Genomic DNA, 20,475 nt, shown 5'->3' on the forward strand with positions numbered 1-20,475 from the left:
TAGTCTTACTATCTTCATTTTACATGAGATAACTGAGGTCCAGGAGGTTATATAATTTGGCCAAGGTCACACTGCTATTAAGTGATAGAAAGAGAATCTGAAACCAGACAATATAGATATACAACCATAACACCTAACCATTATAACTACTTCCCTAATCTAGTGCCTAGAACATTTTACAAAAAAAGTAAAACTGCTAACACAAGTAACAGCCATTATAGAAAGCTTTAAAAAAAAGAAAAAAGAAAATCAACCCATAATCTCCTTGCAACTGCTATTAAACATTCTGATTTTAACAAGAAAGTTTTCACCCAAAACTTATGGAATAGTTTACTATTCTACAATACAAATGTGAACCTATACAAATATAATTCAAACTAGCATATAAAAACAGACAATGGCTGGGCATGGTGGCTCACACCTGTAATCTCAATACTTTGGGAGGCTGAGGTGAGAGGATCATTTGAGGCGGGAGTTTGAGACCCACTGTCTCTACAAAAAAATTAAAAAATTAACTGGGCATGGTGGCATGCCTGTAGTCCCCGCTACTCGTGAAGCTGAGGTGGGAGGACGGTTTGAGCCCAGGAGTCTAAGGCTGCAGTGAGCCGTGATGGCAACACTGCACTCCAACCTGAGCCACAGAACAATACACTGTCTCTTAAAAAATAAATAAAATTGATATTCTTACTTGACACGCACAATGTAACTTTATTTTGCATAGCCGATTTTTTAAATATTCAGGATTCCAGTTGGTATTTTTGGTGGTGTGACTGGAAATATCTTTATTTGTTTATGGTATGTTTTTCAGAGACTTCTCGATAACATTTAATCAGCATGATCATCCTATAAGCACAAAAGGTTTAATCCTTATTGTAGAGGTAAAATTTAGAAAACAAGTAACTTACCCCACATTACATACCTAGCTAGTGGCAAAATTTAAGACTATAATTTAGGCTCTCTGACTCCTGGTTAAAAGCTCTTTCCATCACATACAGAAATTACATTAAATGTTAACATAAAGGTAATTAATGCCTAAATTTTTATCTTTTAAAAGATCTTCTAATCAACAAATTCAACTGTTACATTGTTTACTCAGTCTTATAATCAAATGGACAATAAAAATGTCAAAAATAAAGTGAGAAGTGAACACACAAAATTAAACTAGATAATCCCCTCCAAATAACTGATATGAAAATGAAAAACTAAAGATCCTCTCTTTGAATGAGATATGTTTATATTATAGCACTTAGCTTTTTACTTTATCATACTTAGAATAGTAGCTAAATTTTAGACCCTAACGATTATGTTCTCAATTAATGAAATTCAGCTATGTCCTTATTGAAATTATATTCAATGCCATTATTTCAATTATCTACTGTCAACGTGAGCTGTATTTCAATTATCTCCTGTCAACGTGAGCTGTAAAAATAATTCAGAATAATGGCTGGGCGCGGTGACTCAAGCCTGTAATCCCAGCACTTTGGGAGGCCGAGACGGGCGGGTCACGAGGTCAGGAGATCGAGACCATCCTGGCTAACCCGGTGAAACCCCATCTCCACTAAAAAAATTACAAAAAAAAAAAAAATAATTCAGAATGGCATGCCCCTCCAAATAACTAATAATTCATTTCTCCTCAACAATAACCAACATGCATTTAAGTAAATAGATCTCAATTTTTTTCACCAAATGCACTAATTCTATAATAGGTCACTTAATACAAATGAGAATATAGAAAGGAAGAAGTAACAAAAAATATCCAATTTGGATGTTGGCCAGGCTGGTCTTGAACTCCCAACCTCTGGTGATATTGAACTCCCCTACCTCGGCCTCCCAAAGTGCTGGGATGACAGGCGTGAGCCACTGTGCCCAGCCCTAAACTAACTTTTTAGGGAACTTACTTTACTTTTATTTAGGGAAAGTGAAATGCAAAATACTACATACGGTATACTTTCAACATATGTTTTACATTCAATTCACTTAAAACAGGTTTTATAAAATGACAGTAGACAGACATTTTCAGCTCTCCACAGAAGAATCATTGCATTGAACAGAATACAGGTCTACATTCCCTCATCTGAAACTCTTGTGTTTGGGGAGTTCTTGAAATTTCAAAACTGTGAATAAGGATTTCCCTTGCTATGGAAGGAATGCCAGATTATCTATCTGTCCTCCTACCTATAACACCTGCATATTTTAGTTCAAAATCTAACGTAATAGTTTCAAAAATACTAGAATAATAATACAGGCTATTGTTTTTCACCAGGAATTAACATTTAAAATATTAACACTGTGCTATAGAAACAATGAAGCAAAGAAGCAAACCAGGATATAATTAAAACAGACTGGGCTGGGCTGATGCCTGTAATTGCAGCACTTTGGGAGGTGAAGGTGGGCAGATTGCTTGAGCAGGAGTTCCAGACAAACCTGGGAAACATAGTGAAACCCTGTCTCTACAAAAAATACAAAACTTAGCTGGGCCTGGTGGCACACCCCTGTAGTCTCAGCTACTGGGGAGGCTGAGGTGGGAGGATTGCTCGAATCTGGGAGGACAAGGCTGCTGCACCATAGCCTGGGCAACACAGTAAGACCTTCCTCAAAAAAATAAAAGCGACTGAATGGTTCTAACAGATAATCAAGTCGCATGTGCTAAATTCTGGCACCATACCCTCTGAGACTTCTGCTCCCAAATGTATAAGAATAACTGACACTAGATGAAGTTCCTGGCAACTATAAAACCGGAAAGTAACATAAAATAGTTGGTTTTCCGCTGTTGGACAAAAGCCAATACAGGACTATGGTTTCAGAAGATAAGCAGGGTAAATTCCAAGAAAATCCCTATTTCTGTCTAGAAGCATCTTCCAGACTACAGAATAGGTGTAAGAGGTGTGGGTGTGTGGGTGGGGGACCTAAACAGAGCTTAGCAGTCTCACTGACCTGAGTAGATATGAGAATTAGAAACTGCTGGGACGCCTGGAATTTATGGGGTAGGGTGCTAGAGAGAACTATATACAGAAGAGGCTTCAGAAGTCTGCCACAGGAGTTGGACGCGGTGGCTCATGCCTGTAATCCCAGCACTTAGGGAGGCTAAGGCAGGCAAATCACTTGAGGTCAGGAGTTCAAAACCAGTCTGGCCAACATGGCAAAACCCCGTCTCTACTAAAAATACAAAACTTAGCCAGGTGTAGTGGCACGTGCCTGTAATCCAAGAACTTTGGGAGGCCGAGGCCAAGGCCAAGGTGGATCACCTGAGTTTGGGAGTTCGAGACCAGCCTGGCCAACATGGTGAAACCACATCTCTACTAAAAATACAACAATTAGTCAGGCGTGGTGGCGGGCACCTATAATTCCAGCTCCTCAGGAGGCTAAGGCAGGAGAACCGCTTGAACCCAGGAGGTGGAGGTGACAGTGAGCCAAGATCACACCACTGTACTCTAGCCTGGGTAAAAAGAGCAAAATTTCATCTAAAAAGAAAAAAAGAAAAACAAATCTGCCACAGGAATCTTCCGTCAAATACTAAGCTGAGGCTGGGAGCCGTGGCTCATGCTGGGAGCCGTGGCTCATGCTGGCAATCCCAGTGCTTTGGGAGGACAAGGTGGGCGGGTCACTTGAGGTCAGGAGTTCAAGATAACCAGGCCAACACGGTGAAACCCATCTCTACTAAAAATGTGAAAATTAGCCAGGCGTGGTGGTGCATGCCTGTAATCCCAGCTACTCAGGAGGCTAAGGCACAAGAATCCCTTGAACCCAGGAGATGGAGGTTGCAGTGAGCCAAAATTGCCCCACTGTACTCCAGGCTGGGCAACAGAGCAAGACCCCATCTCAAAAATAAAATAAAATACACACACACTGTAAGCTGAACAGGTACACAGCAAAGGTCTATGAAAGCTGGGCAAAGAACAATTACCAAGTAGCATGAGTGTAACAACTATTGGTGCTCATGCATGGCTGGCAGACATTTGAATTCCAAGTATCAAGTTAAGAGACTACGTTAAAGACTGCAGAATTCAGCAGAGATCCAGAAAGCTCACACCTTAGGATAAGATTAATCCAGACCCATGTATTAGTCCATTTTTGTGCTGCTAATAAAGACATACATGAGACTGGGCAATTTACAAAACAAAGAGGTTTACTGGACTTACAGTTCCATGAGGCTGGAGAAGCCTCGCAATCATGGCAGAAGATGAAAGCCATGTCTTACATGGCAGCAGACCAGAGAAGAGAACTTGGGCAGGAAAACTCCCCTTTTTAAAATCATCAGGTCTCATGAGACTCATTCACTATCATGAGAAGAGCACAGGAAAGACCTGCCCCCATGATTCGATTCTCTCCTACCAGGTCCCTCCCACAACACATGGGAATTAAAGATAAGATCTGGGTGGGGACACAGACAAACCATATCAACCCATCTTTATTAAAACTTAAAAACAAGTCTCAAAAAGAAGAAGCTGATAAACAAGCAAATTAACTGTCTGCCAAAACAAAACTCTATTAAGAAAGGCAAGAGGATCCAGACACTAAATATCCTAGGATCCATACTACGCAAAATTATGGGAGGAAAATTACTATAAATTCCAAGCAGGAAACTAACCCATGACCTACAGGAGAAAGAAATTTTAAAAAAAGTCAGAAATATTAATAACAATGACGGAAGTAGCTGAGACTTTAAAACAAATTACTATTATCTAACACTAAAGGATTTAAAGTAAAACAAAAATGCAACAAAAAACAAATAATGGGGCAGGGCGCGGTGGCTCCCACCTGTAATCCCAGCACTTTGGGAGGTTGAGGCGGGCGCATCACCAGCTCAGGAGATTGAGACCAACCTGGTAAACATGGTGAAACCCCATCTCTACTAAAAATACAAAAAACAAAAATTAGCTGGGCGTGGTGGGGGGCGCCTGTAGTCCCAGCTACTTAGGAGGGTGAGGCAGGAGAATGGCATGAACTCGAGAGGCAGAGCTTGCAGTGAACAGAGATTGTGCCACTGCACTCCAGCCTGGGCAACAAAGTGAGACTCCGTCTCATAAAAAAAAAAACAAATAAGGGCCAGGAACTATGGCTCAAGTTTGTAATCCCAGTACTTCTGGAGGCTGAGGCAGGAGGATCACTTGAGGCCAGGAGTTTGAGACTAGTGTGGGAAACACAGTGAGACCCATCTCTACAAAAAAATAAGTAAAAGGCTATGAATTTTTTTTTTAAGAAGAAACAGAAAATCTCAATGAAGAAATGGAAACTATTTTTAAAATGGAAATTTTTAATAGACGTCACCTTAAGAAATTAGAAAAAACAAGAGCAAATTAAACCTAACATAAGCGGAAGCAAATAATAAAGATAAAAACAGAATCAATTAAACAGAAAAAATTCAGAAATACTTGGCTTTGGCAAAAAAAAAATACAAAAAAAAAAGACAAACAGAAGAAATTTGTGAAATCAAAAGTTGGTTCTTTGAGAAGATTAAAACAATGAATAAATCTCTAGACAGACACAGTCACAGAATAGCTTATTAAAGGCCCAGCTTTCTAGCCAGAGAATAAAAAGAGGTGGCTGGGTGAGGTGGCTCCCACCAGTAACCTCAACACTTTGGGAGGCCCAGGCAGGAGGACTGCTTGAAGCTAGGAGTTCAAGATCAGCCTGGGCAACACGATGAGACCCAGTCTCAAAAAACACCAGCGAGGCCCGGCGCGGTGGCTCACACGTATAATCCCAACGCTTTGGGTGGTCAAGGCAGGTGGATCACCTGAGGAGTTCGAGACCAGCCTGCCCAACATGGTAAAATCCCATCTCTATTAAAAATACAAAAATTAGCCAGGTGTGGTGGTGTGCGCCTGTAGTCCCAGCTACTCAGGAGACTGAGGCAGGAGAATCGCTTGAACCCAGGAGGCAGAGGTTGTAGTGAGCCGAGATTGCACCACTGCACTCCAGCCTGGGCGACAGAGTGAGACTCTGTCTCAAAACAAAAAACAAGTAAATAAATAACCTGGGGAAACATTCAGAAAGATCAGAGAAAGAACTGGGAAAAGCAACACCACAAAGTTGTTTATGAATCCCTAGGTTTGCCCGCTAACCTATACATGCAAGAATATGACCCTACTCACAATATTAAAGACTTTGAAAACTGAACTAACATATACTCTGTCCAGGCACCAGACTGGCTATGAGGCGGCACATATATGGAACAGACCCAAATAAGGATGCAAAGATGTTGGTTTTGTTTTTTGGTTTTTTTGTTTTTTGTTTTTGAGATGGAGTCTCGCTCTGTTGCCCAGGCTGGACTGCAGTGACGCGATCTCGGCTCACTGCAAGCTCCGCCTCCCAGGTTCATGCCATTCTCCCTCAGCCTCCCGAGTAGCTGGGACTACAGGCGCCCGCCACCACGCCAAGCTAATTTTTTTGTATTTTTTTAGTAGAGACAGGGTTTCACCATGTTAGCCAGGATGGTCTCGATCTCCTGAACTCGTGATCCGCCCGCCTCAGCCTCCCAAAGTGCTGAGATTACAGGTGTGAACCACCGCGCCCGGCCAGGACTGCAAAGATGTTGAAAAATAAACTGATATTAGAACAACATCCCAAAGAGGAGTTGGTACTTGAAGCTTGAACCTAACCAAATCGCTAAAACAAAGTTATCAACATTTTCCACGGGATTGAAGTAAGATCCAGGGTCTAATAAAACAGTACGCAAAGAGGAAAGTCTCAACTTGCCTGGGAAAAGAAACAGATACCAAGGCAAAGATGAAAGAGATATCTAAGACTTTCTATTCAGTGCCATAAAAATGCTCAAAGAAGCAACAGTGAACACTTTGAAGCAATTTTTTTAAGGAGAAAATATCTCACTGTATGGACTCAAAAACAGAAAGAAGGTAACAGGAAAGTATCAGTGTGCAATAAAATTTATCCAATCTGAAAAACACAGAGAAAGATGTTTAAAGAAACAAACAGTGCTTTAGGAACCTGTTGTAACAGGAATTACAGAAAGAGACATTCTCAGTGGTTAGGCACAGTGCATCAGCACCACGGCTGAGCTGAAACACCATATCATGAGATCATGGCAACTGAAACCCACAATATTAAGAAATAGAACTTGGCTGGGTGTGGTGGCTCACAGCTGCAATCTCAGCACTTTGGGAGGCCACGATGGGCAGATTGCTTGAGCCCCGGAGTTCAAGACCAGCCTGGCAACACGGCAAAACCCCATCTCTACTAAAAATACAGAATTCTCCAGGCATGGTGGTGCACACCTGTAATCCCAGCCGCCCACGAGACTGAGGTGGGAGGTTTGCTTGGGCCTGGGACATTGAAGTTACAGTGAGCCATGACCATGTCACTACAGTGCAGTGTGGGCAACAGTGAGCGCCTGTCTCTAAATAAATAAATAAATAAATAAAGCAAAAATAAAAGAAATACAACTTTTGGCCAGGCACGGTGGCTCACGCCTGTAATCCCAGCACTTTGGGAGGCCAAGGTGGGTGGATCACAAGGTCAGGAGTTCGAGACCAGCCTGGCCAACGTGCTGAAACCCCATCTCTACTAGAAATACAAAATTTCGCCACGCTAGAGTGCAGTGGTGTGATTTCAGCTCACTGCAACCCCCACCTCTCGGGTTTAAATGATTCTCCTGCCTCAGCCTCCTGAATAGCTGGGATTACAGGCGTGCACCACCATGCCCAGTTAATTTTTGTATTTTCAGTAGAGATGGGGTTTCACCATGTTGGCCAGCCTGGTCTCAAACTCCTGACCTCAGCTGATCCACCTGCCTCGGCCTCCCAAAGTGCTGGGATGACAGGCGTAAACCACAGCACCCAGCCTACAAAAATGTTTTTAGATATACTGATCCAAACTATTGCCCTGTAACTAGATAAAGGATTATAACTCCGTAAGAATTCTGTTTTCTTTTATTCAAGCTAAACAGCTTTGTTCTTTTAGCTGTTCCATATATGAAAGTTTTAGGTTTTTTTTGTTGTTGTTGTTTTTTGTTTGTTTGTTTTTTGAGATGGAGTCTCGGTCTGTTGCCTAGACTGGAGTACACTGGTGCGATCTCGGCTCACTGCAACCTCCACCTCCCGGGTTTAAGCGATTCTGCTGCCTCGGCCTCCCAGGTAGCTGGGACTGCAGGCACATGCCACCACACCAGGCTAATTTTTGCATTTTTCATAGAGACGGGGTTTCGCTATGTTGGCCAGGCTGGTCTTGAACTCCTGACCTCAAGTGATCAGCACATCTCAGACTCCAGAAGTGCTGGGATTACAGGCATGAGCCACCGTGCCCAGCCTCCACTGACATTTTAGACCACTCTTTGAAGTTGATATAATATTGTTACCATGTTTCTATATTTTACTTAATTTTTGTATATTTTTAAAAATATGGAAGGTTTCATGAATTTGCATGCCATCCTTGTGCAAGGGCCATGTTAATAATCTTCTCTGTACTGTTCCAGTTTTAGTATATGTGCTGCCAAAGAAGCACTCTATATTTTAAAAAATAGTATAATAGTGTTCCAAAAAAAAAACAAACTGGGAAACTGAAATGGAATTGCTAAATTTTTATTTTTCCAAATAAGCCATTAAAAAATTTTGGCGTATTTCACACAAAAAAAGCATCTCAATATTATAAAGGTAATAAATATGTACTCTCAGAATTAAAAAGACAAGAAAGATCTGTAGGAACTTTACACCAATATTTTTGTGGAGTACAAGCATTAGGGTGTCACTGGTCTGTATCTTTGGAAGTTTTGAACCCAGAAGTGAAAATTACATATATGGTCTTACCAAAATTACATATATGGAACCCAGAAGTGAAAATTACATATATGGCAAGCAAAATTGAGTGTAACAATCACCATCCGCTTTCTGAACACTATACTCTTGTTAATGTATCATAAAATGTGCCAGATTTTATATTTCATTTGTTTTGTAGCATGAAATTATGTTACTTGAAGAAAGAACATTAAAGGGGCATTTCGGACTCCTGCTTCATAAGAGCAGAAATCTGCAAAACAAGGATTATACACATGATTGACAGACAGCTATAAAATATAACCTCATAGTTATTTCCACGACAAATACTTCCAAGAGAGTTTGAAGAGAGAACAATGCGGTGGGACACAGAAACAGAAGTATAACCAATTATCCAATTATATAAAACCTAAACTGCAAATTATTTTAAAGCAAACACAAATATTTTCCAGTATAGCACATAAAAAACACGGATTAAGTCCCCTATAGGTTAATGGCTATCCTCTAATTTGGGTTTGCTTTTTTTTTTTTTTTTTTTTCCCGAGACAGTGTCTTGCTCTGTCACCCAGGCTGGAGTGCAGTGGCATGATCTCGGCTCACTCCAACCTCCGCCTCCTGGGTTCAAGCGATTCTCCTGCCTCAGCCTTCTGAGTAGCTGGGATTGCAGGCACGTGCCACCACACCCAGCTAATTTTTGTATTCTTAGTAGAGACGGGTTTCACTATATTGGCCAGGCTGGTCTCGAACTCTTGACCTCGTGATCCGCCTGCCTCGGCCTCCCAACGTGCTGGGATTACAGGTGTGAGCCACTGTGCCCGGTCCACTATCCTCCAATTTCCACACGCTCCACAAATCCTCATAAAAACCATATAGGCCAAGAATAAGAGCAAATAAAATCATCCTTAGCTGACCCCACAGCATTGTAAGGATGAAATGACTAAAAACTCCAATTTACATGTAAGAGCATAAACATCGAAGACCAGAAGCTTCAATGGGAACTGTCCAGAAGAGCAGTATAGCAGGGTCCTAGTGGTAACTGAATTACATGTAATATGACCGAGGATTTACCATCAGGAGAGGGCCCCATCTGAGAGAAAGTACTGACGGCTCATCTGAGACATGACAGTGAGAGCAATGGCTACTGGGAAGTCAAAAATAATACACTTAGAAAGTATGTAAGATCAAAGGCAACAGTTTTAGCAAGGCACAGTTTCTGGGAGAGAAGGAGGTATCATTTGGAGGGTTGATGATAAAGGGAAAAAAGGAAGTGACCAGAGCATAAATGGCCTACTAAAACAAGACAGAACTATGGCGGGGGTTGTTGGGGGGGTAGGTGTTAATTTATTTTTAAAACTACACTTCACTGTGGCAACAAATCAGAGTGCTCTTGAACTAAGAGACTGAGAAGGCCACCCTAACCCCATCACCAAAATAAGACAAAATAAGATAACAATATTGTTGGTACAGTAAAATCCAGCACAAACAACCTGAACAGAAAAAAGAACTCAGCATTCATACCAAATTACTTATAAGAAATAAAAAGTAAAATACTTGGGCAGATGAAAATACACCAAAAACCCTTACAGAGGAAAGATTAACAACACTATATCCATCGCAAATTTAAAGTAATTAAATAACAAATGCAGACATAAAAGAACACCTCAAATGAGAAACTCAAAATTTTAAAGAGTAGACAAATAACAGGAACTTGTAAAACATGAACAAACTGAACTTAAATGAAGACTAAATTACAAAAGATGCCCTACAGGGAACAGATAGAACAGATATGATCTAAAGAGACAGAAATGAAAGAGACAGGAATGCTTTCACATAAATGAAAAAGAAATAGAAGTGAAGACAATCAAAGAAAAGTCATACATATAGAAGAGAGAGGACAGGTGCGGTAGCTCCCACCTGTAATCCCAGCACTCTGGGAGGCCAAGGCAGGTGGATCACTTGAGGTCAGTAGTTCGAGACCAGTCTGACCAACATGGTGAAACCCTGTCTCTACTAAAAATACAAAAGTTGGCCAGGCATGGTGGTGCATGCTTGTAACCCCAGCTACTTGGGAAGCTGAGGCAGGATAATCGCTTGAACCTGGGAGGTGGAGCTGAGATGGCACCACTCCCCTCTAACCTGGGCAACAGAGCCAGACTCCATCTTGGGGGGGGGGGGGGGAAGAAGAGAGGCAAATAAGATTCAATAGTCAAAGATTACTGAAGAATGAAATAGAACAGAACTACCAATACTCAAAACTGTAACTCAAGAAAATTTATTGGATGTCTAAGGAAAAAAACCAAGTCATACATTAAGAAATAAAATCAGGCTGGCGTTAGCAACACAAGCAAGATACAAGCAGGATAATATTTTCAAGGAATATTTCAAGAATCAAAGAAAAGTCATACATATAGAAGAGAGAGGACAGGTGATGGATGTGAATCAAATATTTTACATCCAGCCAAGCTGTCCTTCAAATATCAAGGATATAGGAAACAATTTAAACATGTAAAAATTTAAGAAATTGTTCCACAAGCATTCCTGAGGAATCTACTAGATGATGAGCTTTATCCAACCAAGAAGTGATTGAGAACTTCAAGAAAAGATCTGTAAATCTTTAACAATATTGTAGTACTAAATTTAAAACAAAGGTATTGATGAGGAAGAACAGTATGGAAAATGACATACTATCACAAAGTAAATATAACTTCAAAAAATCACAGGAAAAGAGACAGAAAAAAAAAACTGGAATAAGACCTCACACATAAGAAAATGAAACTAAATGGCTCTAATTTAAAGCTGATAAACCAAATGGAAGAAACCTAAATTTAAAAAAAAGGGGGGGAGACAAAAGGAGTTTTAAAGGTATACATAAAAGTATACATAACAAAAATATAAACTCTCTTAAGTAAAAAATAAAAATAAAAAATAAAGCAAATAAAAACATCAAACAGAATACAAGACCCAGTAAATATAACATAAACCAAAGACGAGATCAATTCAGTGAAAAAGCTAAGGTTTAAAATAGACTACATCTACAAAAGAGCAAGTACTAATAATACACATGCTTTACCATTTGCCATGTACTTGTATACATATCTCACTACCTACTCTGTGAGGTAGTTTAAGAAAAGTACTGCTTTTCTCTTTTACTCAGATTTGCCGAGCCTTTGTTGTTGCTGTGTTGTTGAGGAGACGTAGTCTCACTCTGTCACTCTGGCTGGAGTACAGTGGCATGAACACTGCTCACTGAAGCCTGGACCTGCCAGGCTCAAGCAATCCCCTACCTCAGCCTGCCAAGTAGCTGGGATTACACGCGCGCACCACCACACCTGGCTAATTTTTGAATTTTTGTACAGACAGGGTTTCGCCATGCTGCCCAGGCTGGCCTAGAACTCCTGGGCTCAAGTGATCCTCCCACCTCTGCCTCTCAAAGCACTGAGATTACAGGCGTGAGCCATCATCCCTGGCCTATTTCCTGGGTTCTAAAATGTCACTTAGACTCCCCACAGAAATCTTTAAAATGAATTAGCCTCTATCAAAAGCTTCCCTAGGCTGAGGCAGAGCTTGCAGTGAGTCGAGATCGCACCACTGCACTCCAGCCTGGGAGACAGAGCAAGACTCCGTCTCAAAAAATAAAATAAAATAAAATGAAATAAAATAAAATAAAACTTCCCTAGGCTGGGTGTGGGGGGTCATGCCTGTATTCCCAGCACTTTGGGAGGCTGAAGCACAAGAAATATTTCAAAGAATCAAAGAAAAGTCATACATATAGAAGAGAGAGGACAGGTGATGGATGTGAATCAAATATTTTATATCCAGCCAAGCTGTCCTTCAAATATCAAGGATATAGGAAACAACTTAAACATGTAAAAATTTAAGAAATTGTTCCACAAGCATTTCTGAGGAATCTACTAGATGATTCTATAGTATTGGCTTAACTTATGATTTCCTTAAGGGAGTGTCACAAGGTCAAGAGATTGAGACCATCGTGGCTAACATGGGGAAACCCCGTTTCTACTAAAAATACAAAAATCTGCTGGGCGTGGTGGCACACACCTGTAATCCCAGCTATTCGGGAGGCTGAGGCACAAGAATTGTTTGAACCTGGAAGGCGGAGATTGAGGTGAGCCAAGATCATGCGACTGCACTCCAGTCTGGCAACAGAGCGAGACTCCATCTCAACAAAAAAGTTTCCCTAACGAACAAAAAGTTGGAAGATGCTTAAGTCTCCTTGGTTTTCATTTAGTGGCAGTGGCAACCTAAGATGGCAAAGAATGTGGCACTATCTCAGGTACTGGACGTAAGACCAGGGCTCTTGGTAAACAGCCATACTTCAGAGTTAAGAACTACTCAAACACAGGATATATGATCTCTACAACTCTAAGTGAAATCATGTACAGTTAAATTCTGTTATAATGCTTGTCTTGAAAACACACATTGGCTCCAACACAATTGATGGGGAGCATTTTGAGCATTTTAAATTTCATGTTTGCTTCTGTGACTTTCATCTGTTAGAAAATCTAGATGAACACAGAAAACAGCACCTAGCCAAAACAAGTCTCATAGGCATACACAGCAGCACCCAGACACACACCTCAACTACCTCAGTTCCCCTTGTATGCTGTGAGCCACAATGAACCACACCCATCCACATGTGATATTACAACTTTCCATCAGATTTCAGACAACCTGCCTTTCTCCACCTCACAATGATTCACAAACTGTAATCCTTCAGATGCCCACTTCTGCAAGCAAGCACTGTCTTATCCAAAGTAAAGTGCAATATTTACATCATAGTATTATGTATTTGTTAACCATTTAACATATGTAAAACAGTACTACCATTTTAAGTTCTTGTCTTTGTTTTTAATCTGTCACTAATAACGTTTTTTAATGTTGTGGCCAACCTCATTTTTCCCATAAGCCCTGTGGTTTTTATTGCATGACTTTGCAAAGCGCAGAGACTTTTAGGAATCTCTATATTCCGATACAGTGGAATTACCTGTATATAAAGCATTTAGAAATATACTGTAAAAGGCCGGGCGCGGTGGCTCATGCCTATAATGCCAGCACTTTGGGAGGCCGAGGCGGGCAGATCACCTGAGGTCAGGAGTTAGAGGCCAGCCCATGGAGAAACCCTGTCTCTACTAAAAATACAAAATTAGCCGGGCATGGTGGCACATGCCTGTAATCCCAGCTATTCTGGAGGCTGAGGCAGGAGAATCACTTGAACCAGGGAGGCGGAGGTTGCGGTGAACCAAGATAGCGCCACCATTGCACTCCAGCCTGGACAAGAGTGAAACTCCATCTCAAAAAAAAAAAAAAAAGAAAGAAAGAAATATACTGTAACAATGTAGTCATTAAGTATTGGCTATACCTACAATTTCCTTAAAGGAGTGTCACAAACTTTGTATCAGCTAACAAGTAAAAAGTCTAGCATAAAATCTGGCTCAAAATAGATACTAAATAAATACTGCTTTGCTTAATGTACCCCTTCTTAAAAATTCTGACTTGGTCCTCAAGCATTGATAATTAAAGGTAATCTTGTACTACCCAACGACTTCTCTCTGAAAAATAGAGTCCCATTTTAAGTGTAAGCCATTTTATTGTGAGAGGAAAAAAAAGTATTTGAATTTGAACAGCAACCATGTGTAAAAGCAGACAACCAACCAAGGTCAGGCTTTTTTTCCCTAGGTCTATTGTTTTTAAAAGCAAACTTTCACTTCTCCTTTTATGTAATCAGATAAAACAACTCTTATAGATGCCATTCAGGAATGTTTACACAATCTCCTCAGTAATAAAATCAAATGGAATATTTAAGATTAAAAATATTACTGGCTTCAAATAATACTATTTCCCCAAGGTGTTTTAGTAGAAATTTCATATTATTTCAACTGAAGATTTGCTCATATTATACTAACCAAAGAAAATGCAGTAGAGCCCATGAGATAACAAAAACATCAACCTGTCCATCATTTAATTCTTACACTGCAACTTTTACTTTTTTTCCCCCCTAGACAAAGTCTCATTCTGTCACCCAGGCTGGAGTGCATTGGCATGATGATAGCTCATTGCAGTCTCAAACTGCAATGAGCTCAAGCAGTCCTCCACCTCAGCCTCCCAAGTAGCTGGGACTACAGGTTTGCACCACCACCACACCCAGGTAACTTTTTTATTTTTTACAGAGACAGAGCCTTGCTATGTTGCCCAGGCTGGTCTCGAACTCCTGGCTTCAAGAGCTCTTCCATACTGGCCTCCCAAAGCACTGGGATTACAAGCTATTTTACTTCTAAATAACCAGGAAAGGAAAGATTGCTTTAATTAAATTAAAAGTGTAAGGGATTATTTTAATGCCACATTAAGTAGTGAACAACATAATTTCCTATCTTACCTAGGAGGAAAAAAACCACATGCAACAAGTTAGACTAGTGTTCTTAAAGTTACAACTTTAATACAAGTTTGTACAGCACATATCATAAAACAACTTAGATGTTTAAGCCTACAGCTGACATTTCAGGGAAATTTCGAAAAGAATACAACCACAGCATAAAATTCCTTCCATGCCCTAACATTTACACTGATAACTATCACTGAATTTAAGCCTCTTCACTCATCCTTCTTACTATCAGAATTAGCAACGGACATCCTTTTCACAATCATTTTTCACTAAGAATCTTAAGTTTGTCTCCTCAACAGTATATTGCCTGTAAATAGAGAGCAAACTTGTATTTAGATATGAATGCTGATTGCTGGCTAAGCTCACTGTTAAGTGACTTGTTCTCTCTTCCACACCAGCTTCTCAGCATACCAAGAATTAAAGTTGATTTTTAAATTTCCTGAAAAACACAAAGCAACTCTACACTACAATTATTTTCCTTCTAATTTTTTTTAAAGAGATGGAGTTTCACTATGGTGCCCAGGCTGGAGTGCAGTAGCAATTCACAGGGGCAATAATCACAAACTATAGCCTTGAACTCCTGGGCTCAACCAAATCTTGCTGCCTCAGACTCCTGAGTAACTGGCATGCACCCCTGTGCCCAGCTCTTCAACATTTTATATTTTAAATTTTATAACAGGTCCATTTCTTAATATCATATATAGCGGTCGTCAACCCTGACTTCGTGTCAGAATCGGTTGTAAAGCTCTATGAAATGACGTATGACTGAGTCCTACTATCTGAAGATTCTAATACAGCAGCAGGCTTCTCACAACCAACTCATTTAATCCTGATAGCATTTATCCTCCAATGCCAAAACCAAAGAAACATTAATAAAATTTTCCTCTTATTATGCTTTTATGATGAAAGAAAGACTATGTAAACAAATACTATAATTCATTCATAAATTAAACTTCAAAGTCTTACCACATAATACAGGCTCTGCCCAATATCCTACAATTACTCCATATAATAATGTACTCTGTAATGCCAAAGCCCAGCTTAACTCCGTTTTCCAAATATTTATGCAAGCACACAGTCCAAAGATCTTTCTCTCTTGCCCTGTAATCACTGTTTTCACACTCACTTCACATAACAAATATTTATTAAACATCTACTATGGTACATCATTTTAACCAATATGAATAGAGCCATTAGCAGACATCCTTATCTTCATAAAACCTACATTTTAATTGTGGAAAATATGTGATAAATATACAAGTAAATGTAAGAAGCTGATAAATGAGATAAAGTAAGAAATAAGAAAATAAGGTGAGAAGGACTGACTGCTAGCCAAGGAAGGCCTCTAAATAACATTTAAAGGACACCTGTTTAGGCCGGGCGCGGTGGCTCAAGCCTGTAATCCCAGCACTTTGGGAGGCCGAGGCGGGCGGATCACAAGGTCAGGAGATCGAGACCACAGTGAAACCCCGTCTCTACTAAAAATACAAAAAATTAGCCGGGCGCGGTGGCGGGCGCCTGTAGTCCCAGCTACTCAGGAGGCTGAGGCAGGAGAATGGCGGGAACCCGGGAGGCGGAGCTTGCAGTGAGCCGAGATCGCGCCACTGCACTCCAGCCTGGGCAACAGCGTGAGACTCCGTCTCAAAAAAAAAAAAAAAAAAAAAAAAAAAAAAAAAGGACACCTGTTTAGCTGGGCATGGTGGCATGTGCCTGTAGTCCCAGCTGCCCGGAAGGTTAAGGTGGGAGAATTGCTTCAACCTAGGAGGCGGAGGTTGCAGTGGGCGGAGATCACACTACTGCACTCCAGACCTCCAGCCTGGGCAACAGAGTGAGACCCTGTCTCAAAAAATTAAAAAAAAAAAATTAGGCCAGGCACGGTGGCTCACACCTGTAATCCCAGCATTTTGAGAGGCCGAGGCAGGTGGATCACCTGAGGTCTCGAGTTTGAGATCAGCCTGGCCAACATGGTGAAACCCAGTCTGTACTAAAACTACAAAAATTAGCCAGGCCTGGTGGCAAGCACCTGGAATCCCAGCTACTCGGGAAGCTGAGGCAGGAGAATCGCTTGAACTCAGGAGGCGGAGGCTGCAGTAAACTAAAATTGTGCCACTGCATGCCACGCTGGGTGACAGAGCGAAACCCTGTCTCAAAAAATAATAAAAATAAAATTTAAAATCAAGAATAAATAAAGGACATGTAAGCAGAAGTCCTAAAACAACTAAGAAAAATGAGTCACGCAGGTATCTGGGGGAGAAAATTCTAAACAGTCCTTTGCACATATATGACCCTTTATATGACCTAGCTTTTTATGTCCAAAAATGCCTTTATGAAGAAAGAAGATATACTGAATCAATGCTGTCAGAACTGCATTGTCAGAAGCAGAAATATTAAAAGATATAAGACTGCACACTAAGGAGAGAGATCCCTTCAGTTGAGGCCAGCTGGACAGTATCTCTCCAGTCCCCTAATCACACAGAGCACCATTCCTGCCTCTCTGGAAACTCTTCTTTAACCAGTGCTTCAATAGTTTTGATGGCAATTCTATTATCATCAAATAACTAGTTTGAGCCCCAGTAATGACCCAGGACTTCAACACTTTGACACATCTAAAGAATGGAATATTAAATTCAGTTCCCTTTTAAGCTTTAGTCTGTTTTTCCGAAAATATAGTGTTGTCTATCTACTACTATTGAAAACTGAACTGTGGTCACTCTGCACAAGCAAGTATTTTTAACCCACTCTCTTGACGCAAAAGAATCATTTTTTTTTTTTTTTTGAGACGGAGTCTCGCTCTGTCACCCAGGCTGGAGTGCAGTGGCCGGATCTCAGCTCACTGCAAGCTCCGCCTCCCGGGTTCCCGCCATTCTCCTGCCTCAGCCTCCCGAGTAGCTGGGACTACAGGCGCCTGCCACCTCGCCCGGCTAAGTTTTTGTATTTTTAGTAGAGACGGGGTTTCACTGTGTTAGCCAGGATGGTCTCGATCTCCTGACCTCGTGATCCGCCCGTCTCGGCCTCCCAAAGTGCTGGGATTACAGGCTTGAGCCACCGCACCCGGCCACAAAAGAATCATTTTTTAAAATATTTCAGGTTTCTAACACAATACAGAATTTTGAAACTATATGCTGTCAATTTAAAACAAAAACATGTATTTATTTCTTCATTCATACTACATCTCATTCTAGAAAAACAAAAATTAAAAAGTAAGCAAACAGGCCAGGCGCAGTAGCATGTCATAATCTCAGCTACTTGGGAGGCTGAAGCAGGAGGATCACTTGAGCTCAGGACTAGCCTGGGCAACATAGTGAAATCCTGGTCCCACGCGCATATGCGCACACACGCATGCGCGCACACACACACACAAATTTAAAAAGCAAGCAAAGAATAAATTTACCACATTATTAAAAGATTTTCACTTCTCACTAGTTGTTTTGTTTTTTTTTTGAGACAAAGTTTCACTCTCGTTCCCCAGGCTGGAGTGCAATGGTGCGATCTTGGCTCACTGTAACCTCCACATCCTGGGTTCAAGCGATTCTCCTGCCTCAGTCTCCCAAGTAGCTGGGATTACAGGCGCCTGCCACCACGCCTGGCTAATTTTTGTACTTTTAGTAGAGTCAGCGTTTCACCATGTTGGCCAGGCTGGTCTCGAACTCCTGACCTCAGGTCATCCACCTGCCTCAGCCTCCCAAAGTGCTGGGATTACAAGCATGAGCTACCACGCCCGACCCTCACTAGATTTTTACAGAAAAATTATTTTGTAATTTTTATAATAATTATATACACATTATATATACATATATAAAACAGCAAAACTGCATTTTGTTTTCTGGTATACTTTTAAGGAATAATTTATCCTAGTTTAAACTTATGATTAGCAGCAGGGCGTGGTGGCTCATGCCTGTAATCCCAGCACTTGGGAGGCTGAGGTGGGTGGATCACCCGAGGTGAGCAGTTTGAGACCAGCCTGGCCAACGTGGAGAAACCCCGTCTCTACTAAAAATACAAAACTTAGCCGGGCGTGGTGGTAGACACCTGTAATCCCAGCTACTGGGGAAGCTGAGGCAGGAGAATCACTTGAACCTGGGAGCCAGACGTTGCAGTGAGCCGGAGGCTGCAGTGAGCCGAGATCGAACCACTGTACTCCAGCCTGGACAACAAGAGCGAGATTCCATCTCAAAAAAATAAATAAACTTATGATTAACTACTATGTTCAGAAGGGGATTTCAGAACAGACCAAACTTTGTTTCCATTTTTTGATTTTTTGTTATATTCTAAATATACAAAGTACAAGCAAAAGTATATTAAAACCAATTTCAAAGTTACTGTCCACTCTTAGTTGCAAAACTGGAATTCTGTCACAAAGAAATTTAATCAGTTAACCTTTCATGTGCATATGGACACCTACTTGCTAACAATTCCTAATCTAAATTTCATCAGCAACTAAAGCTAAACTAAGTATCATTAACTAGCAGAAACAGCAACTTTCCCAAAGAAAATAAATCACATAAAATAATTTACCTATTATACAATGGGCTGGGTGCAGTGGCTCAAGACTATAATCCCAGCACTTTGGGAGGCTAAGGCGGGGGGATCACACGGTCAGGAGATTGAGACCATCCTGGCTAACATGGTGAAACCCCGACTGTACTAAAAATACAAAAAATTAGCCCGGCGTGGTGGCGGGCGCCTGTAGTCCCACCTACTTGGGAGGCTGAGGCAGGAGAATGGCATGAGGCAGAGGCGGAGCTTGCAGTGAGCCAAGATCGCGCCATTGCACTCCAGCCTGGGTGACAGAGGGAGCCTCTGTCCCAAAAAAAAAATAATAATAATTTACCTTTTATACAACATATGCAGCCACCTAATAAGTATTACTACTCTTTTGCCTAACAAAGAATTCCCTCACCCTTCTCCTATACCCCTCCCCTAAATAGTTAAACACTAGGCAGGTGTGTGATGTTAAGTGCCCTGAAAAGAAAAAAAAGTTTTATTCCAGACTGTAACTCACACTAGCTTAATCTCAGTCTGTTTGCTTAATAAAAATGTCCCCACCTTGAAAAGTTTTGAGAATTAAGAAAGGACTCTAAATAAAGCATGCTGTGTCCAAAATGGTAACCATTCACCACATGTGACTATTTGAATTTAAATTAAGGTTAATTAAAAATTCATTTCCTCAGTTGCACTAGCCATATTTCAAGTGTGCAATAATTACATGTGGCCAGGCCAGGCACGGTAGCTCACACTTGTAATCTCAGCACTTTGGGAGGCCGAGGCAGGAGGACCGCTTGATCCCAGGAGTTCAAGACTAGCCTGGCCAACATGGCGAAACCCCGTCTCTACCAAAAATACGAAAAT

At 41.0% G+C, this 20,475-nt stretch overlaps 1 protein-coding gene and 1 non-coding gene across 4 annotated transcripts in view; both read right to left on the reverse strand.

Moving 5' to 3' along the window:
* Window positions 1-20,475, reverse strand: part of LOC105493266 (N-alpha-acetyltransferase 15, NatA auxiliary subunit) — a 91,914-nt gene that overhangs the window by 65,515 nt on the left and 5,924 nt on the right. The window contains exon 2 of one of the 3 annotated variants that reach the window (XM_071093016.1): window positions 700-843. The exons of the other annotated variants lie outside the window; for them this stretch is intronic. The gene's annotated coding sequence lies outside the window, so the exon portion shown is untranslated. The remainder of the gene's footprint in view (window positions 1-699; window positions 844-20,475) is intronic. 3 annotated transcript variants of the gene reach the window in all.
* LOC112428799 (U6 spliceosomal RNA) lies at window positions 8,352-8,460 on the reverse strand. The gene has a single exon (XR_003020850.1). It is a non-coding gene; the product is annotated as a U6 spliceosomal RNA (small nuclear RNA).

The sequence above is a fragment of the Macaca nemestrina genome, chromosome 3 (assembly GCF_043159975.1).
Source record: "Macaca nemestrina isolate mMacNem1 chromosome 3, mMacNem.hap1, whole genome shotgun sequence".
Lineage (NCBI taxonomy): Eukaryota > Metazoa > Chordata > Mammalia > Primates > Cercopithecidae > Macaca > Macaca nemestrina.